The 15,701-nt window shown below is 49.1% G+C and overlaps 1 protein-coding gene across 4 annotated transcripts in view; it reads left to right on the top strand.

Annotated features, from left to right (window-relative positions):
• LOC134966064 (carcinoembryonic antigen-related cell adhesion molecule 8-like) overlaps positions 1 to 15,701 on the top strand; it is a 295,560-nt gene that overhangs the window by 33,531 nt on the left and 246,328 nt on the right. The window lies entirely within an intron of this gene.

The raw sequence follows: 15,701 nt of genomic DNA, 5'->3' as shown, positions 1-15,701 counted from the left end.
TGACCGGTTACTCACTATCCCAGCAGCTCCTCATTCAGTAATGAACTGGCTCTGTCTATTGGTGCCCATACATATGTGCGATTGTTCGCGCTGCGATATCGCGCTGCAATTTCCCTTAAAGCTCCTCTGCGATAAATTGCATCTGAAGTGCTTTTTTTGGCATTCGATGTGCATACGATCATGCGATAAATCGCATGCCCCTTGCAACCCGAAATCGGGTGATCGAAACCTTGTTTGGCAGAGAGCAGAACAGCGTTCGTCCTCCTTCTTCCAGCATAAACTTCAGCACAAGGGGTGGAGGGGAGTGTCCAGAAAATGAGTTCAAAACAGCACAGATTGCACATCGTAGTGCGATAAATCACATGTGCTTAAAAACCACGTGCGATCGCACATGCGATAAATATTAAGTGCAGCACATAATATCTTGAGATGCGAGTTTCGACCAGCGTGCCCGCGCATCGCGTCAGGGGACACATGCGATTGGGGTGTGATTCATGCAATTTGTTGCTGTGATTTATTGCAATCACACAATTGTACCCGGTATCTCACAACTGTATGGCCTTACTATCTCCCGTCAGCCCTTGTTACCAGGCTGGAAACCATAGGGTGGGACCAGCAATGAGAAGAGATGATGCAGCACTGTAATCAGGTAGGATGAGCTAATGGAGAAGATCACAGAGGGGGATGGGACATGCTGGTCTCCCTGACTGCTGGGAGCAGGCATGTGATTGTACATGAGCCGTGTCCATGTACCATTAGATCCAGTGTTAACAAGGAGCTGTACTTATAGACAGTGGCGTCAGAACGTTTTTAGGTTGGGGGGGGCAAGATATAATCTGAGTTTGGCGCCCCTAGCTTCCCAGCACACCGTGACAGTGGGTGACCTGATAGGCATATGTGTCAGTGCATCATTATGATTATTAGCATTACCAGTAACATGGTAAGCACGGGATCCGGTGAGGATATTGGTGGTCGAAATACCTACACCAGAATCCCAATACTGCTCGGAATGCTGGCGTTGGCATCCCAAATAGGCTTACAATCCCGGCTCCGGAATATCGACCACTGGGATCCTGGATGTCTGTGTGCAGGGCCACCGGAGAGGTAAGCCATGGAAGGTGGGGGTGGGGGGTTGGAGGTTAGGTTTAGGCTGCGAGGTTTAGTGATAGGCTGCGGCCAGGGAGGGTTAGATTTAGGCTGCAGGAAGGGGGGGTTAGAGTTATGTACCCCCGGTGACGGTTAGGCTGCGGGGAGGGTAGGTTTAGTCTGCGGCAATGGGGGGATTAGAATGGGGGGATAAGGGTTAGGCACCCCCGGGGAGGGATAGGCTGGGGTGTGAGGAGGGTTGGGCTGCAGAGAGGGGGGGTTAGGTTTAGGCACCACCGGGGAAGGTTAGAGATAAGCTGCAGGGGGGATTGGGGTGATGTTTTGTCATCCTGATCTGCCCTAACCAGAGCCCTGGGTATAAAGCCTGCACCTTACTCTATGCATTAAGATGAGCCTGGTGTGCTGGTATGGTCCTCCCACTGCAAGCTAGGAGGGTGTCTAGGTGTGCCAGGGTCTACAGGTGTTGGGTATGGGATCCCGGCAGTGAGAATGCTGATGCCGGGATCCCGGCCGCCAGAATGCCGGCAGGGGGGGGGCGAGCCCAACAAAGCCCATTGCGGGCTCACTGCACTCGCCACGCTGTGGGCTTGGTGGTTTGCTGCGCTTGCCACAGTTCTATTCCCACTCTATGGATGTCATAGACACCCACGAGTGGGAATAGCCCCTGTTAGCCGGCATTCTGGCTGTTGGTATTGTCAGCAGTCAGGATCCCGGCATCGGCATTCTGACCGTAGGGATTCCGACCGCCAGAAAAGTGCATTAAGCCCACTTCACCACCACTTTCATGAAATCAGTAATCTTAATTTATGTATTAAACATGGATTAATCATGAGCATCAACCAGCACATTCCCTGTAGGTCTTAGTTACAGTGGGCAAAGTTCACTTACTAAGCCAAACTGGATGGCATCAATTTTGTTATCTGAAAATCTTTGTGTGCCCATCCACAAAGCTAGGAACACCCCTAAATGTGTACACCTTCATCTCATGTTTCCTATAATAAGGCCTACTCCATCCTTACAAAGAAGCATCCTCAGGGGTGCCAAGAGGGTGGGTTAGGGTTGTTACTAATTATTTGGGATTGAGCTTGTCTGGGGAGCCCAGCAGGGGCCTGAGCCAGCCATACAGGAAGTGTAATATCCTCCTCCTTGGCATGTGCCGCCTCTTCATTTGCTATTCTTGCATGTTTTAATGAGTGGGCAGCGGTCCTGAGCACCCTCCCCCCACTCAATTCCTCCTCAGGCAGTGCAAATTTCTGCAACTGCCAGTATCTTTCTCCACGGAACCACGTGTGATGGAACTGTAGGTGCACATTAAACTAAATAATACGGTGTGCTAAGTTGCCAGTGCTGTGCTGCCCAGGATCCGGTGGGCAAATCAGGTCCACTTTATCTGACACCCACCCGATACTGGGGCAGAGGAGCGGCGGACAGCTAGGTGAAATAACGCTGACGCACCTGTGTGAGCTGCCTCCATCCTGGAGGAACATAAATGCGTGGCCCGGGTTTCTCAAGTCAGTCAGGCCGGGAGGGGGAGCATCCTGTGCTGCTGGGCCATCAGATCCAAGTGAACCACTTCCAGCTTCACTGTGGTCTGCTGCACGGGCCGCGGCAGTGACTGAGCTGCTGGTCCTCCTCCTTCTGTAACACAGCACCGGCATCACCCCAATGCCGGCGCTGTGTTACAGAAAGAGGAGGACCCGCAGCTCAGTCACTGCTCTCCGGCCGCGGCTCCGTGTCACAGCAGCACACAGAGCACAGCTCACAGCCTGGAGCAGCGCAGCCTGTGTGTGATGCGCCGCATGTAGCGGAGGAGGAGCAGGAAGAGGCAGGGCTGTAGTGTAGTCTGCTAGTACACAGGCGCGTCAGCTGTATTTCACCTAGCTGACCGCCGCTCCTCTGCCCCAGTATCGGCGCCTCTCTCATGTTTGGGGGGAGCGAGCTGCCCCCTTGCCCCCCCACGTCCCCCCATTCCGACACCCCTTCTTATAGATGTTACAGAAGCTGAGATACTAAGGCTGGGTATACACTTGCCGATGTGCACCCGATATTGGTTCCGAACCGGCAGATGGGACGATATCTCGTATACATCGTCAAGTGTGTATACCCTATATCGTTAACGATGCGTGCTCCCGCAGGTTATTAATGAGGTACAATATCTTTAGATTTCAACTTGAAATCTAAAGATATTGCATGAGACGGCATGCACCTGGATGTGGGTGCATGCCATCACCGACGAAACACAAACGATATCGTTCAGTGTGTATGAACGATATCGTTTGCGGGGGGATCTTGCGCAATGTCACTGACATCAGCAAGTGTTTACCCAGCCTTAGAAGATGAAAGAGACCAGACCATGTCCTGTTTTCAGCATTATATACCAAAAATATAAACATTCATCTTATGACATTTCTATCTTCTTAGGCTAAACATAACTACAGTGCATTATACTTTTGTGACCACATGTTAAAGAATTTATCTATTAAAGGGCATATTTATTAAACTAGTTTGTGTGAAATCACTGAGCACAGAAATTTTCGGGGGAATACCTGCAAGAATTAAGCAACCCGGGGATATAAGAAGTGGGTTTCTTTTAGTGATGAGCGGGTTTGGTTCCTCGGGATCCGAACCCGCCCGAACTTCACCCTTTTTTTCACGGGTCAGAGCAGACTCGGATCCTCCCGCCTTGCTCGGTTAACCCGAGTGTGCCCGAACGTCATCATCCTGCGGTCGGATTCTCGCGAGATTCGTTTTCTATATAAGGAGCCGCGCGTCGCCGCCATTTTTCACTCGTGCATTGGAGATGATCGTGAGAGGACGTGGCTGGCGTCCTCTCAGTTTCTATGTTCAGTGTGCTGCAAATATCTGTGCTCAGTGTGCTGCAAATATCTGTGCTCAGTGTGCTGCAAATATATGTGCTCGGAGTGCTGCAAATATCTACGTTCTCTGCCTGAAAAACGCTCCATATCTGTGCTCAGTGTGCTGCAAATATCTGTGCTCAGTGTGCTTTATTGTGGGGACTGGGGACCAGCAGTATTATATAGTAGGAGGACAGTGCAGAGCTTTGCTGACCAGTGACCACCAGTATTATACGTTCTCTGCCTGAAAAATGCTCCATATCTGTGCTGCATTATAGTATATAGTAGGACAGTGCATAATTTTGCTGACCACCAGTATATAATATATAGCAGTACGGTACAGTAGGCCACTGCTCTACCTACCTCTGTGTCGTCAAGTATACTATCCCATCCATACCTGTGGTGCATTTAAGTTTTGCGCAGTATATATATAGTAGGAGGACAGTGCATAATTTTGCTGACCACCAGTATATAATATATAGCAGTACGGTACAGTAGGCCACTGCTCTACCTACCTCTGTGTCGTCAAGTATACTATCCATCCATACCTGTGGTGCATTTAAGTTTTGCACAGTATATATATAGTAGGAGGACAGAGCATAATTTTGCTGACCACCAGTATATAATATATAGCAGTACGGTACAGTAGTCCACTGCTCTACCTACCTCTGTGTCGTCAAGTATACTATCCATCCATACCTGTGGTGCATTTAAGTTTTGCACAGTATATATATATAGTAGGAGGACAGTGCATAATTTTGCTGACCACCAGTATATAATATATAGCAGTACGGTACAGTAGTCCACTGCTCTACCTACCTCTGTGTCGTCAAGTATACTATCCATCCATACCTGTGGTGCATTTAAGTTTTGCACAGTATATATATAGTAGGAGGACCGTGCATAATTTTGCTGACCACCAGTATATAATATATAGCAGTACGGTACAGTAGGCCACTGCTCTACCTACCTCTGTGTCGTCAAGTATACTATCCATCCATACCTGTGGTGCATGTAAGTTTTGCACAGTGTTATGATTCCAGCACTCTGGTCTGAGGAGATCTTATTGCAAGGACCGGAGCACTGGAACGTAATGCTGGGAAAGGGGAATGGAAAGGGAATAGCCCCTGGCGCCCTATCTCCGTTGTCTCGCCCGTGCTGTCAGTACACTCTTGCGAGACTATGGTTGCTTGAGCCCATGGCAGCCGCGTTTGAAGGGCGGATTACGTCTGCCCAACTTCGATGCCCCCTCAGGTCTTAATGAGAGACAAAGAGTGTACCGAGACAGGGTGATAACAAGGGGCCCTCTTACTGAAACAACCAAAAGCCAGGGGCTACTAACTAGCCTAAAACTAAATGTATGTGCGGTTTTGCCGCCAAAGGAAAAGAACAACAAAGGAAATGCTGACCACATGCCCACACAATACTTTTGTGTACCAGCGGTGACAGCATAAGCAGAACCCTCTGCAACACACCAGTGACAGAAATAATAATGGAATACAGCGGCCTAGGCCGACGGACGCGGCAGAGCCGCTACTCACGGAACCGGTACGAATACTGGCAAACGGACAGGAACTCCCAATGCTGCTGACACAGACTCTTAGAACTGGAGGACAGGCAGAATCCCAAACGAAAGACCGGTGGACACCAAGAAGCCAGAAACTTGACCAGGCACAGGCAAAGGCACTGGACCTCAGGACAGGAACGCCTCACGGCAGGACACGGGATCAGACATAGGAATCGACACAGGGACTGACACAGGAATCGACACAGGAAGCAGTTCGACAGACACTGCTACACAGGAGCTCAGGAATTGTCAGGAACAAGCTCAGAACTCAAGCAGACTAGATACCCAGAAATATCACCAGCGTCTGTGAATTGCAGTCAGCCAGCATATAACAGAGAGGCCTAATTAATAATCTCATGCAGCTGCCCTGTTGCTGCATGACTCCAAACTGACAAAATGCAATTAGCAGCCAGGTGAGGCTGAACACATGGGAACAAGCTGCAATTACACAGACTCACCAGCGGCAGCAGACAAGAGTATTCTAAAACAGAGCAACAGGAAATCCTGGCATGCAAGACAACTTTATAAACATAAAATAGGAATGAACCACTACCTGTGGTTCATAACAGTATCCCCTCCTTAAGGGTGAGCTCCGAGCACCCCATGACACCCACGGGGAACATGAACAGAAGTATAACATAAAATACATAACCAAAATGCAAAAATGGAAATGAGCCACAGCCGTGGCTCATAACACACAGTATATATATAGTAGGAGGACAGTGCATAATTTTGCTGACCACCAGTATATAATATATAGCAGTACGGTACAGTAGTCCATTGCTCTACCTACCTCTGTGTCGTCAAGTATACTATCCATCCATACCTGTGGTGCATTTAAGTTTTGCACAGTATATATATAGTAGGAGGAAAGTGCATAATTTTGCTGACCACCAGTATATAATATATAGCAGTACGGTACAGTAGGCCACTGCTCTACCTACCTCTGTGTCGTCAAGTATACTATCCATCCATACCTGTGGTGCATTTAAGTTTTGCACAGTATATATATAGTAGGAGGACAGTGCATAATTTTGCTGACCACCAGTATATAATATATAGCAGTACGGTACAGTAGGCAACTGCTCTACCTACCTCTGTGTCGTCAAGTATACTAACCATCCATACCTGTGGTGCATTTCAGTTGTGCGCAGTATATATAGTAGTAGGCCATTGCTATTGATATATTACTGGCATATAATTCCACACATAAAAAATGGAGAACAAAAATATGGAGGGTAAAATAGGGAAAGATCAAGATCCACTTCCACCTCGTGCTGAAGCTGCTGCCACTAGTCATGGCCGAGACGATGAAATGCCATCAACGTCATCTGCCAAGGCCGATGCCCAATGTCATAGTACAGAGAATGTAAAATAAAAAAAAATAAAGCTCAGTAAAATGACCTAAAAATCTAAATCATAATCGTCTGAGGAGAAGCGTAAACTTGCCAATGTGCCATTTACGACACGGAGTTGCAAGGAACGGCTGAGGGCCTGGCCTATGTTCATGGCTAGTGGTTCAGCTTCACATGAGGATGGAAGCACTCATCCTCCTGCTAGAAAACTTAAAAGAGTTAAGATGGCAAAAGCACAGCAAAGAACTGTGCGTTCTTCTAAATCCCAAATCCCAAAGGAGACTCCAATTGTGTCGATTGCGATGCCTAACCTTCCCAACACTGGACGGGAAGAGGTGGCGCCTTCCACCATTTGCACGCCCCCTGCAAGTGCTGGAAGGAGCACCCGCAGTCCAGTTCCTGATAGTCAAATTGAAGATGTCACTGTTGAAGTACACCAGGATGAGGATATGGGTGTTGCTGGCGCTGGGGAGGAAATTGACAAGGAGGATTCTGATGGTGAGGTGGTTTGTTTAAGTCAGGCACCCGGGGAGACACCTGTTGTCCGTGGGACGAATGTGGCCATTGACATGCCTGGTCAAATTACAAAAAAAATCACCTCTTCGGTGTGGAATTATTTCAACAGAAATGCGGACAACTGGTGTCAAGCCGTGTGTTGCCTTTGTCAAGCTGTAATAAGTAGGGGCAAGGACGTTAACCACCTAGGAACATCCTCCCTTATACGTCACCTGGAGCGCATTCATCAGAAGTCAGTGACAAGTTCAAAAACTTTGGGTGACAGCGGAAGCAGTCCACTGACAACTAAATCCCTTCCTCTTGTAACCAAGCTCCTGCAAACCACACCACCAACTCCCTCAGTGTCAATTTCCTCCTTATACAGGAAAGCCAATAGTCCTGCAGGCCATGTCACTGTCAAGTCTGACGAGTCCTCTCCTGCCTGGGATTCCTCCGATGCATCCTTGAGTGTAACGCCTACTGCTGCTGGCGCTGCTGTTGTTGCTGCTGGGAGTCGATCGTCATCCCAGAGGGGAAGTCGGAAGACCACTTGTACTACTTCCAGTAAGCAATTGACTGTCCAACAGTCCTTTGCGAGGAAGATAAAATATCTCAGCAGTCATCCTGCTGCAAAGCGGATAACTCAGGCCTTGGCAGCCTGGGTGGTGAGAAACGTGTTTCTGGTATCCACCGTTAATTCACAGGGAACTAGAGAATTGATTGAGGTACTGTGTCCCCGGTACCAAATGCCATCTAGGTTCCATTTCTCTAGGCAGGCGATACCGAAAATGTACACAGACGTCAGAAAAAGAGTCACCAGTGTCCTAAAAAATGCAGTTGTACCCAATGTCCACTTAACCACGGACATGTGGACAAGTGGAGCAGGGCAGACTCAGGACTATATGACTGTGATAGCCCACTGGGTAGATGTATTGCCTCCCGCAGCAAGAACAGCAGCGGCGGCACCAGTAGCAGTATCTCGCAAACGCCAACTCGTTCCTAAGCAGGCTACGCTTTGTATCACCACTTTCCAGAAGAGGCACACAGCTGACAACCTCTTACGGAAACTGAGGAACATCATCGCAGAATGGCTTACTCCAATTGGACTCTCCTGGGGATTTGTGACATCGGACAACGCCACCAATATTGTGCGTGCATTACATGTGGGCAAATTCCAGCACGTCCCATGTTTTGCACATACATTGAATTTGGTGGTGCAGAATTATTTAAAAAACGACAGGGGCGTGCAAGAGATGCTGTCGGTGACCCGAAGAATTGCGGGCCACTTTCGGCATTCAGCCACCGCGTGCCGAAGACTGGAGCACCAACAAACACTCCTGAACCTGCCCTGCCATCATCTGAAGCAAGAGGTGGTAACGAGGTGGAATTCAACCCTCTATATGCTTCAGAGGATGGAGTAGCAGCAAAAGGCCATTCAAGCCTATACAGCTGCCTACGATATAGGCAAAGGAGGGGGAATGCACCTGACTCAAGCGCAGTGGAGAATGATTTCAACGTTGTGCAAGGTTCTGCAACCCTTTGAACTTGCCACACGTGAAGTCAGTTCAGACACTGCCAGCCTGAGTCAGGTCATTCCCCTCATCAGGCTTTTGCAGAAGAAGCTGGAGACATTGATTGCTTCTTTTTTAGTGGGGGCCCAAACCAACCAGTCATTTCAGTCACAGTTGTGTGGCAGACCCTGTCGCTGAAATGATGGGTTTGTTAAAGTGTGCATGTCCTGTTTATACAACATAAGGGTGGGTGGGAGGGCCCAAGGACAATTCCATCTTGCACCTCTTTTTTCTTTCATTTTTCTTTGCATCATGTGCTGTTTGGGGACTATTTTTTGAAGTGCCGTCCTGTCTGACACTGCAGTGCCACTCCTAGATGGGCCAGGTGTTTGTGTCGGCCACTTGGGTCGCTTAGCTTAGTCACACAGCTAACTCATTGCACATCTTTTTTTCTTTGCATCATGTGCTGTTTGGGGACAATTTTTTTAATCTGCCATCCTGTCTGACACTGCAGTGCCACTTCTAGATGGGCCAGGTGTTTGTGTCGGCCACTTGGGTCGCTTAGCTTAGTCACACAGCTACCTCATTGCGCCTCTTTTTTTATTCTTTGCATCATGTGTGTTATGAACCACAGGTAGTGGTTCATTTCTATTTTATGTTTATTTAGTTGTCTTGCATGCCAGGATTTCCCATTGCTCTGTTTTAGATTACTCTTGTCTGCTGCCGCTGGTGAGTCTGTGCAATTGCAGCTTGTTCCCATGTGTTCAGCCTCATCTGGCTGCTAATTGCATCTTGTCAGCTTGGAGTCCTGCAATAGGCCAGCTGCACTGGATTATTAATTAGGCCTCTCTGTTATATGCTGGCTGATTGCAGTTCGCAGATGCTGGTGATATTTCTGGGTTTTCAGTCTGCTTGAGTTCTGAGCTTGGTTCCTGCTAGTTCCTGAGCTTCCTGAATGCTGAATATGTTTGCTGAAAGTGTTTCCAGTCCTGCTGTATCCGGTCGTTCCTGTTCTCAGTTGTCCTGTACTCGGAAGTCGTCATCTGTTCCTGGAGTCCTGACTGAGCACCTTTGAACATCCAGTGGTGTTCGTGAGTCACGGCGTAGCCGTGTGTTGCGGCTTGGGCCGCTTAATTATTTATCTTTTATTATTTGTGTTCCGGAGCTTTTGCGGAGGATTCCGCTCCCACAGATCCACTCTGGTATCCAGCGGTGCTGGGTAGGAGTACGGACTAGTGGATTTTGGTTGTCCTTTTCCCTGGCGGGTTACCGCACATACCTCAGGTTTAGTCAGTTAGCTTGTAGCCCCTGGCCTGGTTGTTTAGTCAGAGGGCCCCTTGTTATCACCCTGTCTCGGATTTCCCTTTGTCTCCCATTAAGACCTGAGGGGGCATCGGAGTTGGGCAGACATAATCCGCCCTTCAAACGCGGCTGCCATGGGCTCAAGCAACCATAGTCTCGCAGGGGATTTCTGACCACACGGGCGAGACAACGGAGTTAGGGCGCCAGGGGCTATTCCCTTTCCATTCCCCTTTCCCAGCATTACGTCCTGGTGCTCTGGACTCGCTTCATAACATCTCCCTTGTTCTGAGCACCAGGAACCTAACATTATCACCAGCCATACCACAAAAAAGAAATAAAACTTTTTTTTCTTTTTTGGCCCAGTCCAGTGTCTAGTCTAGAATCCAGTCCGGTGTTTTGAATCCAGTCCGGTGTTTTGAATCCAGTCCGGTGTTTTGAATCCAGTCCGGTGTTTTGAATCCAGTCCGGTGTTTAGAATCCAGTCCGGTGTTTAAAAAAAAAAAAAAAAAAGTCTTGTTTTGTTTAGCAAAATTTAGTCTTGCCTTGCCTTGTCTTGCCTTGTCTTGCCTTGTCTTGCCTTGCCTTGTCTTGCCTTGTCTTGTCTTGCCTTGCCTTGTCTTGCCTTGTCTTGTCTTGCCTTGTCTTGTCTCGTCTAGTTTTAAATCCTCCTATGTCTACTATGCAAGCCCTGCAGGCATCTCTCGCAGCTCTGAACTCTGTATTCAGTGCTTTGAGACCAGAGCGACTAGAAGTTTTGCAGCAATCTCTAAAGCAACTGCAAAACCTTCTGACTAAAATCTTGCTCATTTTGCCAGAAGTCGTTGAGAGTACATCTATCTCTAAAGAGACTCTTGCTCACAGTATGGTGACAAGAGAATCCTCTGGTCTAATTGAAGAGAAAAGGTTTAAAAGTTTTCTGCGGCCCAGGCTCTCAGAAGAGGAGCGTCTGCGTCGCAGAAACTTAAACTTATGCCTATATTGTGGGGGTTTAGGCCATTATCTGCAGACCTGTGAGTTGCGCAAGCCAAAGTGTGGTGACGAGTCTTGCCCTCTGGCCAAGTTGAGTCATGATACAAGACCTACTCCTGTCTCTACTGTGGCAGAGGCACTTGTCACACAACCCACACAAAAAAGCTCTCTGTCCTATAATTGGGGTCCTTGGGCAAGGGAGCCCCATTATAGATTCAGGAATCAAAAGAGAATGTTTCTCTCCTCTCTTGAGGTTCCTGTGGAAGCGGAGTTGCAAGTCCCTGGAGTGATGCCTGATGCCCAGGTTCCTGGAGTGGTGCCTGATGCCCAGGTTCCTGGAGTGGTGCCTGATGCCCAGGTTCCTGGAGTGGTGCCCGATGCCCAGGTTCCTGGAGTGGTGCCCGATGCCCAGGGTCCTGGAGTGGTGCCCGATGCCCAGGGTCCTGGAGTGGTGCCCGATGCCCAGGGTCCTGGAGTGGTGCCCGATGCCCAGGGTCCTGGAGTGGTGCCCGTAGCCCAGGGTCCTGGAGTGGTGCCCGTAGCCCAGGGTCCTGGAGTGGTGCCCGTAGCCCAGGGTCCTGGAGTGGTGCCCGTAGCCCAGGGTCCTGGAGCGGTGCCCATAGCCCAGGGTCCTGGAGCGGTGCCCGTAGCCCAGAGTGCTGGAGCGGTACCCGATGCCCAGAGTGCTGGAGCGGTACCCGATGCCCAGAGTGCTGGAGCGGTACCCGATGCCCAGAGTGCTGGAGCGGTACCCGATGCCCAGAGTGCTGGAGCGGTACCCGATGCCCAGAGTGCTGGAGCGGTACCTGATGCCCTAGCTTATAGAGGGACATCAAATATTATAGTTCAGGTGTCCATATCGGAAGGGGTCTCAGAAGCTGTTACCCCAGGTAGGGACTTGAAAAGCGCAACCCTAGAAAGGGTCTCTAAAACCATAGTTCTTGAGGGGAACTCGAGAAGCAAAACCCCAGAAGGGATCTTTGAAGTAATATCCCCAAGTGGGGTCTCGAGAGACGCAGCCCCAAAGATGGGTCTAGAAGTCGCTTCCCCAGGAAAGAACTTAAGAAGCATAGCATTAGTGGAGGATCTGAACGTTATTGCTTCAGCAAAAGTCCCGGAAGTCATAGTCCCGGGAGAACTTTCGATAATTATCGACTCAGAGAGGGAGGCCGATGGCCCGATCCCAGTCAGGGAGGCCAACGGCCCGGTCCCAGTAAAAGAATCCGAGGTGCTGGCCCCAGCGGGGTTCTCGGAGGCCACTGCCCCAGCGGGGTTCTCGGAGGCCACTGCCCCAGCAGGGTTCCCGGACGCCACTGTCCCAGCGGGGTTCTCGGAGGCCACTGTCCCAGCGGGGTTCCCGGAGGCCACTGCCCCAGCGGGGTTCCCGGAGGCCACTGCCCCAGCGGGGTTCCCGGAGGCCACTGCCCCAGCGGGGTTCCCGGAGGCCACTGCCCCAGCGGGATTCCCGGAAGTCACTGCCCCGGCGGGGTTCAGAAAGTCACTGCCCCGGGTGGGGTTCAGAAAGTCACTGCCCCGGGTGGGGTTCAAAAAGTCACTGCCCCGGGTGGGGTTCAGAAAGTCACTGCCCCGGGTGGGGTTCAGAAAGTCTCAGCCCCGGGTGGGGTTCAGAGAGTCTCAGCCTCGAGTAAGGTCAATAGTGACCAGGTCCTAGCAAAGCACTCCAGTCAGTCAGATGAGAAGGAAACAGATCCTGACTCTGATATCTCAACATCCATAACCTTTGATGGGGACTTCGCCCAATTTCTGGCGCTTTTCAAACACTATTACACTATTATGTTGTCTAGACCATTTCTGGGCATCACTTCAGAAAACCTTGGGCTCTATCTGATTTATTCTTTTAGAGGAGAGCCTTCTGAGTGGGCAACCAGCCTAATGAAATCTGAAGATCCCATTCTTCAGGATCCCCTAGCATTCTGTGATGCAATTGTTAAAAGATACGGTTCCAAAGAAATTGGTTCAGGTTCCTCTAAGTCACCCGTCTTGTCTGCTGAGAGTCCACCAAATACTGTAAACTCTGCACAAGAGTCCCAGCCCGATGTTTTGACTGCAGGATGTGCTTTTTTGACTTCTTCTTCTTCTAATAATAGTACTTTACCAGAAAGTTCAGCTCCCAAGGGTAAGAAACCTGTCTCTGATTTGAACGCAGCCTTGCTGGGTGGTACCATCAGTTCAGACAATGTTTGGGGAATTACCTTGGTCAGACCTAAAGAGCTTTGTAAAAAGAAGAAGAAGAAAAAGAAATAATTTTTTGACTCTTGCCTTGATTTAAAAAAAAAAAAAAAAAAAAAGAGATTTTTTTTTTTCTCCTTGTCTTGTGTCCTGTGGCCACCGTTAGGGGGAGGGCACTGTTACAAGTTGTTGCTACAGCTTGTTTTTGTTTTCTTGTCTGTTAGACCAGTGTGTCAGGTTTTTTTTTTTTTTTGTATCCCTTGTTCTGGATAGTCTGAATTTTGGGGTCTTTTGACCCCTCCTCAAGGGGGGGGGGTAATGTTATGAGCCACGGCTGTGGCTCATTCCTGTTTTGCATTTTTGTTATGTATTTTATGTTATACTTCTGTTTATGTTCCCCGTGGGTGTCATGGGGTGCTCGGAGCTCACCCTTAAGGAGGGGATACTGTTATGAACCACAGGTAGTGGTTCATTTCTATTTTATGTTTATTTAGTTGTCTTGCATGCCAGGATTTCCCATTGCTCTGTTTTAGATTACTCTTGTCTGCTGCCGCTGGTGAGTCTGTGCAATTGCAGCTTGTTCCCATGTGTTCAGCCTCATCTGGCTGCTAATTGCATCTTGTCAGCTTGGAGTCCTGCAATAGGCCAGCTGCACTGGATTATTAATTAGGCCTCTCTGTTATATGCTGGCTGATTGCAGTTCGCAGATGCTGGTGATATTTCTGGGTTTTCAGTCTGCTTGAGTTCTGAGCTTGGTTCCTGCTAGTTCCTGAGCTTCCTGAATGCTGAATCTGTTTGCTGAAAGTGTTTCCAGTCCTGCTGTATCCGGTCGTTCCTGTTCTCAGTTGTCCTGTACTCGGAAGTCGTCATCTGTTCCTGGAGTCCTGACTGAGCACCTTTGAACATCCAGTGGTGTTCGTGAGTCACGGCGTAGCCGTGTGTTGCGGCTTGGGCCGCTTAATTATTTATCTTTTATTATTTGTGTTCCGGAGCTTTTGCGGAGGATTCCGCTCCCACAGATCCACTCTGGTATCCAGCGGTGCTGGGTAGGAGTACGGACTAGTGGATTTTGGTTGTCCTTTTCCCTGGCGGGTTACCGCACATACCTCAGGTTTAGTCAGTTAGCTTGTAGCCCCTGGCCTGGTTGTTTAGTCAGAGGGCCCCTTGTTATCACCCTGTCTCGGATTTCCCTTTGTCTCCCATTAAGACCTGAGGGGGCATCGGAGTTGGGCAGACATAATCCGCCCTTCAAACGCGGCTGCCATGGGCTCAAGCAACCATAGTCTCGCAGGGGATTTCTGACCACACGGGCGAGACAACGGAGTTAGGGCGCCAGGGGCTATTCCCTTTCCATTCCCCTTTCCCAGCATTACGTCCTGGTGCTCTGGACTCGCTTCATAACATCTCCCTTGTTCTGAGCACCAGGAACCTAACAATGTGCTGTTTGAGGACAATTTTTTAAATCTGCCATCCTGTCTGACACTGCAGTGCCACTCCTAGATGGGCCAGGTGTTTGCGTCAGCCACTTGGGTCGCTTAGCTTAGTCACACAGCTACCTCATTGCGCCTCTTTTTATCTTTGCATCATGTGCTGTTTGGGGACTATTTTTTTGAAGTGCCATCCTGTCTGACACTGCAGTGCCACTCCTAGATGGGCCAGGTGTTTGTGTTGGCCACTTGGGTCTCTTAGCTTAGTCATCCAGCGACCTCGGTGCAAATTTTAGGACTAATAATAATATTGTGAGGTGTGAGGTGTTCAGAATAGACTGGAAATGAGTGTAAATTATGGTTATTGAGGTTAATAATACTATGGGATCAAAATGACCCCCAAATTCTATGATTTAAGCTGTTTTTGGGGTTTTTTTGTAAAAAAACACCCGAATCCAAAACACACCCGAATCCGACAAAAAATTTTCAGGGAGGTTTTGCCAAAACGCGTCCGAATCCAAAACACGGCCGCGGAACCGAATCCAAAACCAAAACACAAAACCCGAAAAATTTCCGGTGCACATCCCTAGTTTCTTTATTTTCAATTGCAAAAGCAACCGACAAAACTTCTTATGGGAGCAGCTGAATTATCAGATTTACCAAGCTCCAGAATGCAAAGCATTACAGATCTAAGCTATGGCAGCTAATACCATCTTCTAATGGCATTAGCACAAAGTAGTCTATTGGCTATTCTGCATTTTATTTTACCAGTGAGTGATCCTCAGGATTTCTCTCCATCGGCAGTTGGATGTGCAACTCAACAGCAGACTATGGTGGTCCGAGTTGTTCGCTCGCTAGCAGTTTTTAGCAGCCGTGCAAACGCTATGCCACCTCCCACTGGGAGTGTATTTTAGCTCAGCAGA

The sequence above is a fragment of the Pseudophryne corroboree genome, chromosome 10 (genome assembly GCF_028390025.1).
Source record: "Pseudophryne corroboree isolate aPseCor3 chromosome 10, aPseCor3.hap2, whole genome shotgun sequence".
NCBI lineage: Eukaryota > Metazoa > Chordata > Amphibia > Anura > Myobatrachidae > Pseudophryne > Pseudophryne corroboree.
The sequence above is the reverse complement of the archived record's forward strand: the minus strand, read 5'-3'. Positions and strand labels throughout refer to the sequence as shown.